Source organism: Vicugna pacos, chromosome 3 (assembly GCF_048564905.1).
Source record: "Vicugna pacos chromosome 3, VicPac4, whole genome shotgun sequence".
Lineage (NCBI taxonomy): Eukaryota > Metazoa > Chordata > Mammalia > Artiodactyla > Camelidae > Vicugna > Vicugna pacos.
The window spans coordinates 16893118-16908225 of NC_132989.1; the positions used below are offsets into that span (position 1 = coordinate 16893118).

Consider the following 15108-nt stretch of genomic DNA (forward strand, 5'->3'; position numbering starts at 1 on the left):
TCTTTTTTCTTTGTTGATGTTATTGTTTGCCTTTAATTTTGCCTTAAATTTATATCACCCCAAATCTACTTTTGTAAAGCCACAGGTTATAAATTAAATATTTTTAAAATGCACATTAAATATTCTTAGAGCTGCTATAAGAAATTATGTAAAAATATTTAAAAACTTGGAAATAAAGCAAAATGATGAGTTTGTATTTTCTTAATTTCGTTGCAGAGTGGTTTCCAATATGACAATTGAAAAGGCTTTTGACTCTGAGAAAAATGGAACAATTGATGAGAGCCTAGAAGTTTTGCAACTCTGTGAAGTTAGAAGCTAGCTTGCAGAAAATTGATAAGGTATGACTTTTTTTCCCTTCTTGATAGAAAAAGAAAAACTCAAAGATGAGGGTTTTGTTCTAAATACAAACTCACCACTTTGATTTCTAACCTATTGCCTTCACTTCAGCATACTTGGTCCCATCCTTCCTGAAATCACCTCATTCTACTGGTTCCTTTAATTAATGAAGTACATAAAACTTGGACATATGCTCATTAATTTTTATGAGAATGCCATTTTTAACAATTTCAAAAGAGTGCTTTTTCAAAAGTCATTCTAAGCAGTATCGAGGCAAGATATGTTCCTTGCACTCAGTGAACTTCTAGTAAGACAAGGCAGTGAAGTCCCAGAAACAATGAAACAGAAATCAATATTCTATGGTTAAAAGCCTCAGGGACACCACAAAGCACCAAGTATCCTGAGTTAATCTTTCACTCCAGATCTGCTCCCCCTGCGTGGTGAGAGATGCTGCATGGAATTATGATAGATTCGTGGGCTTAATTCTTTCCTGCTTTTCCCTCACCCACCACGTCCAATCCTTCACAAGTTTTAGGTCTCCCACCTGTCTTCAATTCTCCATCACTTCTACTAAGAGCATCTCACCTGAACTTTCGAAGCAGCCTCCTACTTAAATTAACCGCTTTCAGGTGTACTCTCTTTAAATACACCCCATTTGTTGTTGCAGCTTAACTGAACGTGCAAATCAGCTTTTTCCCATCTTTAAAATTCCTTCCTGCTTTCCCATGACTACCTGGGATCAACTCTTAAATGCTGATGGAGCTAAGCACATAACATGGGATTTCGGGCTGTAATAAGACACTGCCGCCAACACAAGGCTGCTGTTTTATCTGACCCAGCTCTAGGAAATAAGGCTTAAACTGTCTCCTTAGCATGGCCGTTTATGTCCTCAATAAATGTCACACTGGAAGATTCAGCTTAGCCATCGTCTTCCGCAAGAGTTGGGCAGAATATCCTTTGTTCTCCCAACGCACTCTGTGTATCCATCTTGCATTTACCAGGTAATTAAAATTACTTACCTTCAGCCCCAAGTATACCTCCAATTAAATCTGAGTCATTTGAGAGCAGAGAATATGCCTTTTTCAGCTTTCACGTCTTCAGCATCTAACATATTTCCTAATACCTAGCAGAGTCTCAGTAAATCATTCTAATTCTACTGTTTATATATTGGGCTGTGGAGGTAGTCCTTTTTCCATTTTTTTAATTGAAATACAGTTGATTTACAATATTATGTTAGTTTCAGGTGTACAACACAGTGACAATGTTTTTATAGATTATACACCATTTAAAGTTACTGTAAAATATTGGCTATATTCTCTGTGCTGTACATTACCTCCTGGTATCTTACTTATTTTATATCTGGTGATTGGCCCTCAATCCCTTTCCCCATCGTTCCCCTCGCCCCACCCCGCTCCCCGTGGGTAACCAGGAGCGTGTTCTACGTATCTGTGAGGCTATTTCTGTTTTGTTGTATTTGTTTTACTTTTTAGAGAAGCACCACTTCTCTTTGGATGATAAAAGAAGGCTCCAGGAAACAGGTAAACTGGGCTGGGTTTTTTTTTTTGGAAATATATTTTGTTGTTGTTTCTGGATTTTTGTTGGTTGGTTTCATTATTATATAAGGTTTTTTTAATTTCGTCCTTTCGTTATCTTATTTTATGAACAATAACTTTGGTCCATAAACCAAAAGCTTTTCAGAAAACTTGCGGGGAAAAAAAAAAACCCGAACACGTTCCCCTCTGGCTTCACCTTATCCTGCTGGTGAAGCGCTCCCTTCCCCTGTATTCTACCCTCTGACCACAGGAGGGGAGCATTTGTCTATCAGTCCAGGAACAAGGGTCGGCTCAAAGAAATCTGAAGTTGATTTTATTTGGTGTTTTGTGTCCCTTGGTTTTGTGTTTCTCTTCCATATGAAAGCAATAATCTAAACAGAAACACTGCCTTGTCCACTTTTCAGGCGCGATTTTTCACCATCTTGTTTTTTTTCAGTCTCTCCTCACTGCAAGGAAGCTGGGTTGTTTTTACCCCAGCAGCAAATTCATTTGCAAACACAAAGGCTCAGGGAAACTTAGTGACCAATTACAGAGCCTCCAAATGTTCCAGACTCGCTAAGATGCCAGACAAAAGGCGTCAAGGCAGTTCGTCACACTGACGCCCTAATTCTCCACCTCCAAACAAGTCCTCCCCACAGAACAGACAAGGGAAGGTCTGTTACTGTGTCTAGAGTTTCTCTATGTGAAGTACTTAAAATTTTTTTAAATAACAGTGTTATGTTTTAAATATCTTTGCCAAAACATATTATGTTTCCTAAAGGAATTTTTAAAGAAAAAAATTGTTCTTAAAAAATATTTACCTCCTAAGAAGTGCAAGAATGAGAAACAGCAATAATTTCTTGTTGTTTGTACGAAACATTGGCTAGATAAGATTTTATTCCATTAGTCTGTCACTCCTAACCATAAACAGCATTTTATATGTCACTCTGTAATTAACAAAGGGCCCCTGCTTCTTAGTGCTGGCGTCTCCTCAGTTCTATCAGGGCTGCTGTGAGAAAGCACAGTTCAGAACAAGTAAGGGGCTTCAATTTTCTCTTAATTACTGATGGAAGTAAAGCCGAATTCCAACTAAGCTGGTCTTTTCTCTTTCTGACATCCTGTTCTTTCTACTCTTTTGAGAGGTAATATGTGTATAGCAGACAGACAGACTGGGTCCCAGTCCTCTCTCTCACTAGGTGTGTGTCACTGAGTAATTGAATCATTTGAAGACTCTTTCCTTTTTGTAAAGTGGGATAAATAAGATACTTTTCTTTGTCGGGCTGTCGTGAGACTTAAATGAAGATCTGTAGCAGGATTGGTACCCAAAGTTTTAATGTGTGGCTGATAAACAAGGGCTTAATCAACAGCAGGCTTCATAAATCACATTTTTATTATTTGTAATGCTTTCAGTTCATTTATAAGCACAAAGGATATAGTGCCAAAGGTGAATATAAGACCATAAATTATGAAAGAACAGAATATGCGTCTTACCCCAGACATCCCAGCCTTCACAATCCTTCCGGACTCCTAGCACTCTCTGACAAAACCAAGCAAAACGTATTCAGCCAGAGCACTGCAGTGTACATGAATAAGCAGTAATTTACGTAGAGGACCGAGCAAAAGTCTTGTTGCTCAGGCTAGGGTTAATAGGCGGCAGAGGAAGGGCAAACAAATGGCAGGGCAAATCCTGGGCAAATAAAATGCCAACATCAGGACAGCTGGGAAGCCAGTGCAATAACCCTTGCAGTATCCCCTTGCCACCACAGGGGGTCAGTATAAGGAACCACTGTGGTCAGATACCTCTGACTCTGACTACTGAGAATTAACTTGCTGTTTGAGCATTAACTATTGAATTCTGCATTTGTGTACATCATAAGGAGAGTCGCTTTTTAAGACCCAGAAGAGACTGTAAACATTACTCCCTCATTTGTTTATTCATTTGTTTACTTCGTCATTCTTCAGCAAATATTTATTGAACAGCTACCATGCCTCACTCATACCTGTGTATGAAGGAGAATTACTTGTGTAAATGACTGGCCTGTTGGCAGAATTAATAAATAGCAGAGCCAAAATGTGGGTTAGATCATCTGACTCCAAGTTTTTGTTGCTGGATGCAAGTTCATGTGCCCAGTTCACCATGAGGCCAAACAAACTGAAACATCGAAGTTTGGAGCAGAGAAAGGTTTTCTCTTTCTGTTGCAGGGCAGAGCAAGGAGGACGGAGGGGCTTTTGCCCAGGAAAATCCCAAACTCCCCGAAGGGTTTCAGCAAAGCACATTCAAAGGTCAGGTAAGGAATGGGGTGGGGGTGTGTCACTTGATCGTCAAGTAGTTAATTTCTTCCCTTTGGTGGTGGCTTTTAGTATCTGAAAAACTCAGGAAATATACATAAGATACTATTATCTGGGTACTTCAGAGAGGAGCTCCTGCAGAGGATATGGTGGAGAGGTCTGACCCTGGAAGGCACCACAGGATCCTGCTCCATTACATTTTGCTGTTCCGTTACTTAAAATATATATATAATTGATTTACGTAATTAATGCATTGTATAGTACAGTATATAATCCTATGTATTATGATATATAATTATATTAGTATAATTACCAGTATAGCTAACACAGAATAAATTATATATTAAATGAAGAACAACATAACAGGGGCTGAACCCCTACCAAGTGTCAGAATTTTTCAGAGCAGTCTTTTGAATCCTAGTTCTGTTCCCCATTTGTTCTATGACTTTAATCAAGTTGATGAATGTCTCTGAGGCTCAGTTCTCCCATCCATAAAATGGAAATAATACGGCTTGTCTGGCAGGGTTGTGGTAAGGATTAAATTTAAATAAAGTAAAATGAAACAGCGTAAAAATATACCTAAAATTCATGGTATAGGGTGGGGGCCCAGTAATTCATTCATGCTTTTAACAACTTTTCATTTACAAAGAAGGAAACTTACACATACAAGTTTAGTCACTTGTCCAGGGTTGGTTCGGCCAGTAAGGGGCCAAGCTAGAATTTAAACTCCCATGTCACTTGAAAGCTTGTGCTCTTTCCACTATACTGAGCGGCCAGGGTGCTCTTTGTCTCCAGGGAGTGAGTCCTTGAGAGGACATTTAATACTCCCCCATAGCACCTGGATTAGGCTGTCCATGTGACAGTCCACGCCGTCTGCTAAATGAGCAATGTACTTAGACAAGGGGAGAGACAGAATAGCAAAGTTTGGGTTTTGTTTTGACTTTTTTTCCATCTGTAAGTGATGAACTAAGGGCAACAGGAAACACAGCACACTTTGTTGCCTAAGGATGAACGGATAGAGTGCTTCACTGTGTCAAAGCTGGAGAATCCACTGTGATCTGCAGAGATTCCCTTGGCCTTGTGACCCCCTTTCAAGTTGAAAGCAAGGTTCTCTTCCCAGTTCCCATGATCTGCCTCAACAGAAGGCACTGCTGACTTCCCAGGACCTACAGAGAAAAAGATGGGACTCGGGGAGTCAAGGCAGTGCTGACGCTGAGTGTGGACAGTTGGCGCTGCCTGCTTAGTGGGAAGAGAGAGGGCACTCGAGATGCCGTGGCTCCTTCTACCTCCCGACACTCCCACTGCCTCTCTCTCTCATGCCCCAGACATCCCCTTGGAGTTAAAAAAAAATATATTCCAGAAAGTCCCTGGGCAAAATGAAAGGGAGTTACCGAGAAAGGCCATTTATTAAGGAATTAGAATCCATTAACTGAAAATTCATTTTGAGTAGACTATCTAGCTGCCCTGGTCGACAGCCCTGAGGGAAAAAGCATCATGAGTGACAAGGAAATGTCCTACCGGGGAATAAGGTTTTACTGAGACCCAGTTGAGGAGAAGGCGTATGGGGAACGAGGACCAGTGAAGACAAGCTGACTGCCAGCGCCAGGCACACAGGGGTGTGCTCGTAAGCAGGCTCTGGGAAGAGAGAGAGAGCCTTGGTTTACACTCTGCAGATTTCTCTGGGGCAAATGCTTCCACCGTGGTTGATTTCAAGCTACCAATGACAAAATTCCTGAATGTTTAACAGTTGGCCTTCAGGTCTGGTACAAGCCAGCTCAAGTGCATCCTTACCAGTAGTTTTGGAAGGATGAGGTAACTTTCTGCCAATTGGCTACCCTATGAGTGACAGATAATGTGACTTTTCGAAATAGGTATGTGTTTATCCCTATAAAGTGCAATGTGCTCCGTGCCCCACCCCCACCACTCTAACAGCAGTGCTCACTGAGGAGTATGTAAAGACGGAGTGTTAGTGTTACCGAGTTCAAACTGCTGGCTTGCACAACAGGCCAATAAATCAGGAGACGAGGTATTGGGGCAAGGAATAACGACTTTGTTTGGAAAGCCAGCAGACCAAAAAGCCAGCAGACTGAAAAGGTGGCAGAATAATGTCCTAGAGAACCGTCTTCCCCAAGTCAGATTTCAGGTTCCTTTTATTTTAAAAGCGGAGGCGGGGTGGTTGGTTGTTGCAAACTTCTTGGCTTCAGAATCCTTTGTTCTTGCAGCTCTCCACCTAGGTCAGGTCAGGATGTGCCTATAAACCTCCAGCAAGACAAAGGTTGTCCTCTGTTCTGCAACTCTTTATCTCTATGTGAATGGAAAAGTGTTAATACCCTTAAAGATCAGGGCCTTGAGAATGGGCTGTCTTGTTTATTTCAAGCTCTAGGCAATATTCTTTTACAAAAGGTGCAGAACCAGCATGACTAAGCACAGGAAACAGCGCAGGGTTAGAGCTAAAGGAACATATCTAATATGGAGCCAGGTTTTTCTTCCCTCTTCCATCACCACAAATCAACACACGTGAACACTGGTGAAATCTGAATCAAGTCTGCAGTTGGTGTTGTACCAATGTCACTGTCCTGGCCTTGTCATCGTGCTGCAGTCATAAGTTGTTGCCATAGGGAGAAACTACATGGGACTCTGTACTATTTTCCCAACTGTGTTTATAATTATTTTAAAAGTAAAAATTGGGGGAAACCCTCAAAAATATAGGAAAATGTAGAGACCACAGTAAAAATTTCCCCCAGATCATACCACACAGAATGAATCATCAGTATCATTAGGTGGCCGTCATCTTAGACATCTTTCTTTGTGCATACACAGATGAAAGGAGAGGGGCTGAGGTTACTTTTAGGGAGATGGCGTTCTATAGGAGATCCTATTTAAATAATTTCATTATACTTGAATATAACAAAAGAAACTGATGTTCAACTATAAGAATTGGTGAACTTCAAATAGGTTTGTTGTTACCACGCATGCACACGTGCGCACACACGCGCAACAAACACACACACAAAATGAAGTATCACATTTCTTAAATGACCAGACCAGAGCCTGTGGGACCATTTCTTTGGCCCTAAAATTAAGGCCCTTAAAATTATAAGTTGAGTTCATCTATTTCCTGTTCCCAAAGATCATACCACTAAGAAAGGAGGCGTGGAGAAAGCCAGCCCACTACGGTTTCAAAAAAGAATGCAGAAATCCTGAGCATTAACCCTTCAGGACATCTTAGAGCCTTGACCAACAACTCTGCTTTTGTACTCAACTCCCTGCTTTGCTTCACAGCTGAAGTTGTGGCCAATCGCTTCCCTATGGACCCTGATACAGTAGCACAACACTAATGAAAAATAACAAAAAAAAATTGATATTGATACTTTGCCAGTTCACCTTGCTGTGTATTTCAATGAAATAACACAATCACCCTCAGATGTAGCAAATTTTACAATTTTTAAATCTCAGCCCAGTTTTTACCTCCTTTGAATGTCACATCAACTGTATACAACAGTCCAGGCTAGGATTTTACCCCCATTTTACAAGTGGTAACAGGGAGGCTCACAGAAGGTGAGCAACTTGCCTACAGTCCTAGGGAGTAAGTGGAAGGACCGTGGGGTTTTACAGATTCCTGGACTTTTTCCCTTTCTATCACAAGTGAATGGAAGCCTAGTATCACTTTAGGACACTTAAAACCCCCAAGTGGTGAATGTAAATTAATAGTTTGTAATGCACTCAGGAAATTGAAGAGTAAAAGAAATTGAAATCTTCTCCACTATCCCCCATCCCCCCAAAATATGTCAAACCTACTAAGAGGTTGGTAGGATTTTTTAAAGTCAGTGGTATGACATTAATAGCTAATGATTATCCCATCTTACAGTGCAGGATCCAAGGGAGTAGGACACAGGGCAGATAAGATTTTATTTTGGATAGAGAAAATAATAGTAGGTGATGCTTTAAATGTGCCATGGCGCTGTGCTATGTAGCTGTTTGTACAATCCAGTAGTCATAACCTCCATTGAGGTAGACATAATTGTTATGTCAATTTTGCAAAAGAAGAAACTGAAGTTGGAAGAGATCAAGCAGGGAGGAAGTAACAAAGGACCCGGGATTAGATCCCGTGTTCATCTGATGCACAATCTTGCATGTTTAACCAGAGTGAGGCTATTCTCTACCCTGGAGGATAGAGGGAGACCAGACGAACAAAATCCAGGACTAATTAAAAGTACATCTGAAAAACTAGGGGGGGCGGGGGGACCTGAAACAGTAAAGTTGACCTTTAGGATTGTCACATGCTCTAGGCCCCTTTCCCTCATTCCCCTTCTCCCTACAGTTACCCAAAGCCACTGCGTTATCTCCTCTTGTCCAGGTCTCAAGTGGCTCTCTAAAAAGTGTCTGGATCTCATTTAAGATCAAGGACAAGTGACTCTCCTTAGCTTTAAAAGTCCTTGCTCCTGAAGCTTTAGATCAACATTAGCTAATCCTTTGGAAGCTTAAATAGCTTAGTTCTCAGGAACTGGAGTTTGGGGACACAAAAAAAAGTTCTAAAAAAATACGGCATACAGTCAATTGATTTTGATAAGAGTGCCAAGACAATTTAAATAGAGGAGAAATAGTCTTTCTAACAAATGGTGCTGGTACAACTGGATATCTACATGTAAGAGAAAGAATCTGGACCCCTACTTCACACCAGATACAAAAATTAAAATGTATTGTAGGCCTAAATGTAAGTATAAAGCTCTTAGAGAAAAGCTGTAACTCTTCATGCTCTTGGATTAGGCCATGTTTTCTTAGATACGACAACAAAAGCACAAGCAACAAAAGAAAAAATAATTAAACTGGACATGATCAAAATTAAAAACTTTTGTACTTCTAAAGACTGTCTCAGCATAGAAAACAAGTTTACGGTTACCAGGGAGAAAGAGGGGTGAGGAGGGATAAATTGGGAGTTCGGGACTTGTACACACTATATACAAAATAGATAAACAACAAGGTCCAACACAGGGGACTATATTCAATACCTTGTAATGCCCTATAATAAAAAAAGAATATGAAAAGGAATGTGTATATATATATGTATAAATGACTCACTGTGATGTACACCAGAAACTAACACAATATTGTACATCGACTGTACTTCAATTTTAAAAAAAGGCAGTCTCAAGAAAGTAAAAAGACAACCCACAGAATAAGAAAATTTGGAAAATCAGATATCTGGTAAGAGATCTGTGTCTAAAATATAAAAACAGATCTTTCAAGCTCAATAGTAAAAAGCAAATAACCAGTTAAGCAGTAAGCAAGGTATCAAAATAGGTCACTAAAGGAGATATACAAATGGCCAACAAAGACATGCAAAGATGCTCACCATCATTAGACATCAGGGAATTGCAGATCACAGTTAAGATACCACTTCACACCCATAGGATGACACTAATCAAAAAGAAAGGTACCAATAACTGCCGGCAAGGATATAGAGAAATCGGACCCCTCATACGCTGCTGGTGGGAATGGGAAGTGGTGCTGCCATTCTGAAAGACAGTCTGCAGTCCCTCGAATGGTTAAACACACAGCTACCATGTGACCTAGCAATTAGCCCCCTTGGTGCACGCCAGGGAGAACTGATAACATGTCCACACAAAAACTTGCGCACAAACGTTCATAGCAGCATGATTAATCATAGCCCAAAAGTGAAACCACCCAAATATCCATCACCTGATAAATGGATAAATAAAAACGTGGTTTAGCCGTACGTTGGAGCCTTATTTGACAATAATGAAGTAACAATAGATGCTACAGTGTGGATGGAACTTGAAAACTTTATGCCTAGGGAAAGACGCAGGTCACAAAGGGCTACCTATTGTCTGATGCCACTTATATAAAAAGTCCAGAATAGGGGAGGGTATAGCTCAAATGGTAAAGCACATGCTTAGTATGCATGAGGTCCTGGGTTCGATCCCCAGCACCTCTGCCAAAAAAAAAAAAGTTAAAACCCTAATAATAAATAAATAGGCCTATTGACCTCCCCTCCAAAGAAAGTAAGAAAAAAAAAATCCAGAATAGGCGAATCTACTGAGATAGTAAATAGATCAGTGGTAGTCTGGAGCTGGGATGGGGTAGAAGAGGAATGTTATAGCTGAGGGATAAGAAATTTGTTCAGGGGTATTAAAAATACTCTAAAATTGTTGTGATGGATGTAGTACTCTGTGAGCAAACTAAGAGCTACTGAATTGCACACTTTAAAAGGGAATTATGTGGTAAGTGAGTTACACCCCAATAAGGCTATTTAAATATGGCAATGCAGCTGATGGGAATACAAATTAAGACTATGATAAGATGTTACTAAAAACCTAACAGAACAGTTAAAATAAAAAACAGTGACAATATCAAATGCTGTCAAGGATGTGGAGAAACTGGATCTCTCATCAGTTGCAGGTAGAGATGTAAAATAGTGCAGCTGCTCGGGAAAATACTTAGGTGCTTTCTTAAAAGAAAACTGTGCATACACTTACCACGCAACCTACCACACTCCTGGGCATTAACCTCTTAGAAATGAAAACCTATGTCCAAATGAATCCCATACATTATTGTTCACAGCAGCTTTATTTGTAACTTCAAAAAACTGAAATAATCGAAATGTCTTTTCAAAAGGACAATTGCTTAAACAAAATTGTGGTACAACCATACCCTAGAGTATTACTCAGCAATAAAAAGTAATGAACTACTGATCCATGTGACTTGGGTGGATCTTAAGGGATTATGTTGAGTGAAAAGAGCCAGTCTTAAGAGGTCACCTTCTATGTGATTCCATGTCTGCAACATTCTCAGAATGTCAAAGTTACAGAGATGGAGAACAAATTAGTGGTTGGCAGGGGTCAGGGATGGTGGAAGAGAAAAATAGGTGTGGCTAAAAAGGGGTAACATGAGGAAAATCTTTGCGGTGATAGAATAGCTCTGTTTCTTGGGTCTGGGAGTGGTTACAGTAACTTATGCATGTAACAAAATGACATAGAACTGGACATACTTTGTACCAGCATCAGTTTCCTGGTTTTGATGTAGCATTATACTTCAGTATAAGATGTAAGAGCTTACATTGGATGTAATCATTGGAGAAGACTGGGTGAAGTATACACAGGAAGCTGTCAGTACTATCTTTGTAACTTCCTGTAGATCTATAATTATTCCAAAATAGGTTAAATATATGGATGGATGGATGAATAGATGTACATTTGTATCTATCTATGACAGTATAAACACATGGCCATAAATATACATATTTATCTATGACAGTGCAGCTAGCAGATACTCAATAAGTCTTAACTAAATTATTTCTTGAGGGGCTATGTATAAATGTACAGGAAATGCAAGAAAATTCATTAAAATTAGGCACATTACTCCTCACTCCTCTCAGACAACAACACCTAAGATTAAAAACCAAGAGAAATGAGTCTTCTGGAGAAGTTATAACACTTTCCACGCCTCGTCTACACTGGAAATGTGTGCAAATCAGTGATAAACATGACCCACTCACAAAATTTTGCCTGCTTCTAAATGTCCACTCTACCAGCGGATTTTCGTTTCTGAAGCTGTCGAAGTCACGGCTCTGATCCCTCAATCTGGAGGAAATGCCGTGTTGCAAGAAGTCATGACTTCATTTCCTTCCAGAGCAAGATTTCCCCTTGCAGGTTTTCGCACATGTGAAATTCCCTCATCTTTTACTCCACGGGGCAGCTGGTTCCCAGCCTTGGAGTAAATTCAAACGTCGTGGTTCAGAACATGCCAGCAGCTGCCAGAATGATTCTAATCTTTCAGTTCCTGGACTGTTGTGAGAAAGGGTTTTTGGCCAAGGTAACCAGAGACTGACTCCACTTCTCAGCACACACCAGACAGCCTGGGTGGAGGGCTTCCCCTTGGGAGCCTGGCTCCGCTGCCCTTCCATGCAAACTCCTTTCCCGAGGTCTCAGCTGCATGACCCTCATCCCTCACTGGTCATGCCCCTACCCAGCAGGGGTGAAGCAAAGCTCTGTGCACTAGGTGGCCAGACCCAAACCCCTACTCCATTCCTAAGGGTGCCAGGGTCCCACCAGGCCAGGATGGACTCAATAAGGATGCCCTCCCCACCCTGGAACCCACCTCTGATCATCTTCTCACCTCTGATTACAATCCTTCAAGTGTCCCACCCAACTCTGAACCCACCACCAAGCTTCCTGCTACGTTGTTATATCTATTTCTCATCTCCCACAAAGTCTCATACAACTCACATCACCACCCAATTACTATTGTTAACATTATTATTGACCGTCGCTGTTTCACAAAAGCTTACTATGAATTCCAGGGCTTTACATACAGTATTTAATTTAGTCATGACAACAACCATAAATGTTAGACACAATTAGTTTCTCAACTTGCCAAAAAACTTAAAAGAACATTGGCCACAACAGAGGTCTGAATATTTCCAAAGTCCTCGCTTTTACTGTTGCCCCGCTAGGTCTCCCTGCAGTACTGAAGGACGTGTCTTTCCATGGTCCACACTGTGACCTTCAGAGTATGAGACACCTGGGCTTGAACGCCACCCGGTGACTCTTGATCAGTGGCCCTTGCACGGCACGTGGCCGTCTGACCCCACGCCCTCATTTGTGAAAATGGAGGAGGAAAAGAAGACGTGCCTCACTCAACTGTTGTGTGAATTAAATGAGATAGTAATGGATGAAAAGAGCTCAGCGTGGTACCTGACAAGCAGTGGACCCCAGTGGACGTTCTCTCAAGTGAATTAAGGAATGAGCCTGAGGCAACTGGCGTGAACAGGGGAGAAAAGAGACAGAGGATGCCAGTGACGCACAGGAGATCAGTCATATTTGGCTTTGTGACAATGGCCAGAGACACTTGGATGAGGAATTCCCCTGGCTTTCTCCCAGGTCTCTGGGCTGTTGCCGTCTGTAGAGGTTCAGTGCTAATGAGGCCGCACCCACAAAGGCCAGGCCCTTGGGAGCCATTCACTTTGCTTCTATAGGCACCAGTGACATGTGTAAGGCAGCTATTCAAAAACACTGTTTTTGAGACGGTCTTAGCCAAAAATGTTCTATCTGAAGATCTATCTCTCTCTCCCTACTGCTAGACAAAGAGGAAAATGCATATGAAAGCAAAATTTATGGGAACACTGACTCACATCTGTATTGAGTCCAGTGTTTCTGTATCATCAGCACATCAGTGCTGGGACTTTGAGATTCTTCCTACTAATAAAATGGGGGGGGGCGGGAAATAGGGAGAAACCTCAGAAAGGTATTTGGTAAAATAAAGAAGATTTTAAACCACAGAGTAGAAAGAATTTATCTCCATTTTTTAATTGTATAAGCTGTAATACTCACAGCACTTAGCTTGTTTTTCTTTTTCTACTGTGTACCCCTGATGACTTTGTCATGGAACTAACCCTCAGTATGCAGGCAGATATTTAGGAATAACTTCAGTATATCATTTGCTTCATGAAAACCAAGAAACATCCTTGTTATTCTCCGTTTACAGAGGAATAAAATAAGGAACACTTAAGGGAAAGAGATTTTCCAAAGACACAGTGCATTAGACTGAGTGGGGGGGACTCAGGAAGTTCTCCTGATGCAGTGCCAGCAACCTGTGAGATACTAAGTAATTCACAAAAGTTTAGTCACAGCGAACTTTAGGTTACAGGTTAGATCGCTGTAAATACATTAAAAAAAATGGAAATTTCCATCAGCTATCTTTTGGGTTTTTCCACTCCCCTCAAAAGCAAATTACACATCTACATAAATCTAAAACTGCAGTTACTGATTTATCATAAGGATATTAATCTATATATTGCATGTACATATATATATTCTCTCAAATTGAGAGACCATAGCTTCACCATTCTCTTTCTCTGTTTTCCTCCCCTCCTTTCCTCTTTTCCAGCATCTAACACATACTCCCTACATTCTCAGTCCTTACCCAACACCCTGACCTTTAATGCACTCTGTTAACTACAGTACGAAAGAATTGGCGTAAATTAAGTTTTATAAGTTTTTAGAAACAAGTGGATAATAAAACATCTTCAAAACTCAGCTAATTTTTTAAGACCCCCACCTTTTTGGGGGAAGGAGGAGATTATTAGTTTTATTTATTTTTTTAATGATACTGGGAATTGAGCCCAGGACCTTGTGCACATTAAGCATGCACTCTACCATTGAGCTATGCCCTCCCAATTCCCATCCCCCAGAAGCTCAGCTAATTAAAAGCCACTTACACTTTGCTGCAAAGATATTTCCCCCAGAGAGATGGCTGCCTCGTTCAACCTGCTAAGACGACTCAGCTCCTGAGTCTTCAGAATTCCTGCCCTTTCAAGCCACTACTTTAGAGCAATGCCTGCTGTCACCATAATTGTTGCAAAGAAACTTTTTTGGATGGACTAGACATCCTGCTGGCAAACACTTGAGCTGACATCACACATCTGAGTGAGCCAGCTCACAGCCAGCTGCACTCTTGGGAATAATCTGAGAGCAGAGCTCCCAAGTCAAGTCCCTTGGGCCTCCATCCTTCAGGATATGCATGCGTGCACCCTTCCGTTGCCTCACTCCAAACAACAGCCAGCAGCAGCGATGGAAACAACAACCAATGCTTCATATTCAAATGTATCTGGTTAACGCTGAAAGATGTGAATTTCACATCGGCCTGCTCAGAGCCTTTATCCTAATATACATCATGAATTTCCAAATATGCTGATTTTTTTCAAATATATTTGACCCAAGTACCTCTCTTTATAGGATTCAGGGAGGTAACTTACAAAAAAATTTTTTTTGGACTACTGTCTGTGGAAATGTGGTTTGGGAAATTATGTTCAAGCGTCAATGTGTTAAACCAGTGTAGCTTACTTGAAACTTTACAGATGTGTAAATTGTTTCACTAACTTTGTACCCTAGAGTGAGAAGATAAATTGCAGATGCCTTTATTCTCCAAAACC

General features: G+C 40.8%; 1 protein-coding gene across 1 annotated transcript in view; it reads left to right on the top strand.

Moving 5' to 3' along the window:
- The window catches only part of JAKMIP2 (janus kinase and microtubule interacting protein 2), a 187104-nt gene extending 183016 nt beyond the window's left edge, over nucleotides 1-4088 (top strand). Inside the window, exons 23-25 of the transcript XR_012067287.1 lie at nucleotides 217-338; nucleotides 1827-1874; nucleotides 4071-4088. The gene's annotated coding sequence lies outside the window, so the exon portion shown is untranslated. The remainder of the gene's footprint in view (nucleotides 1-216; nucleotides 339-1826; nucleotides 1875-4070) is intronic.
- Nucleotides 4089-15108: the final 11020 nt, after the last annotated feature.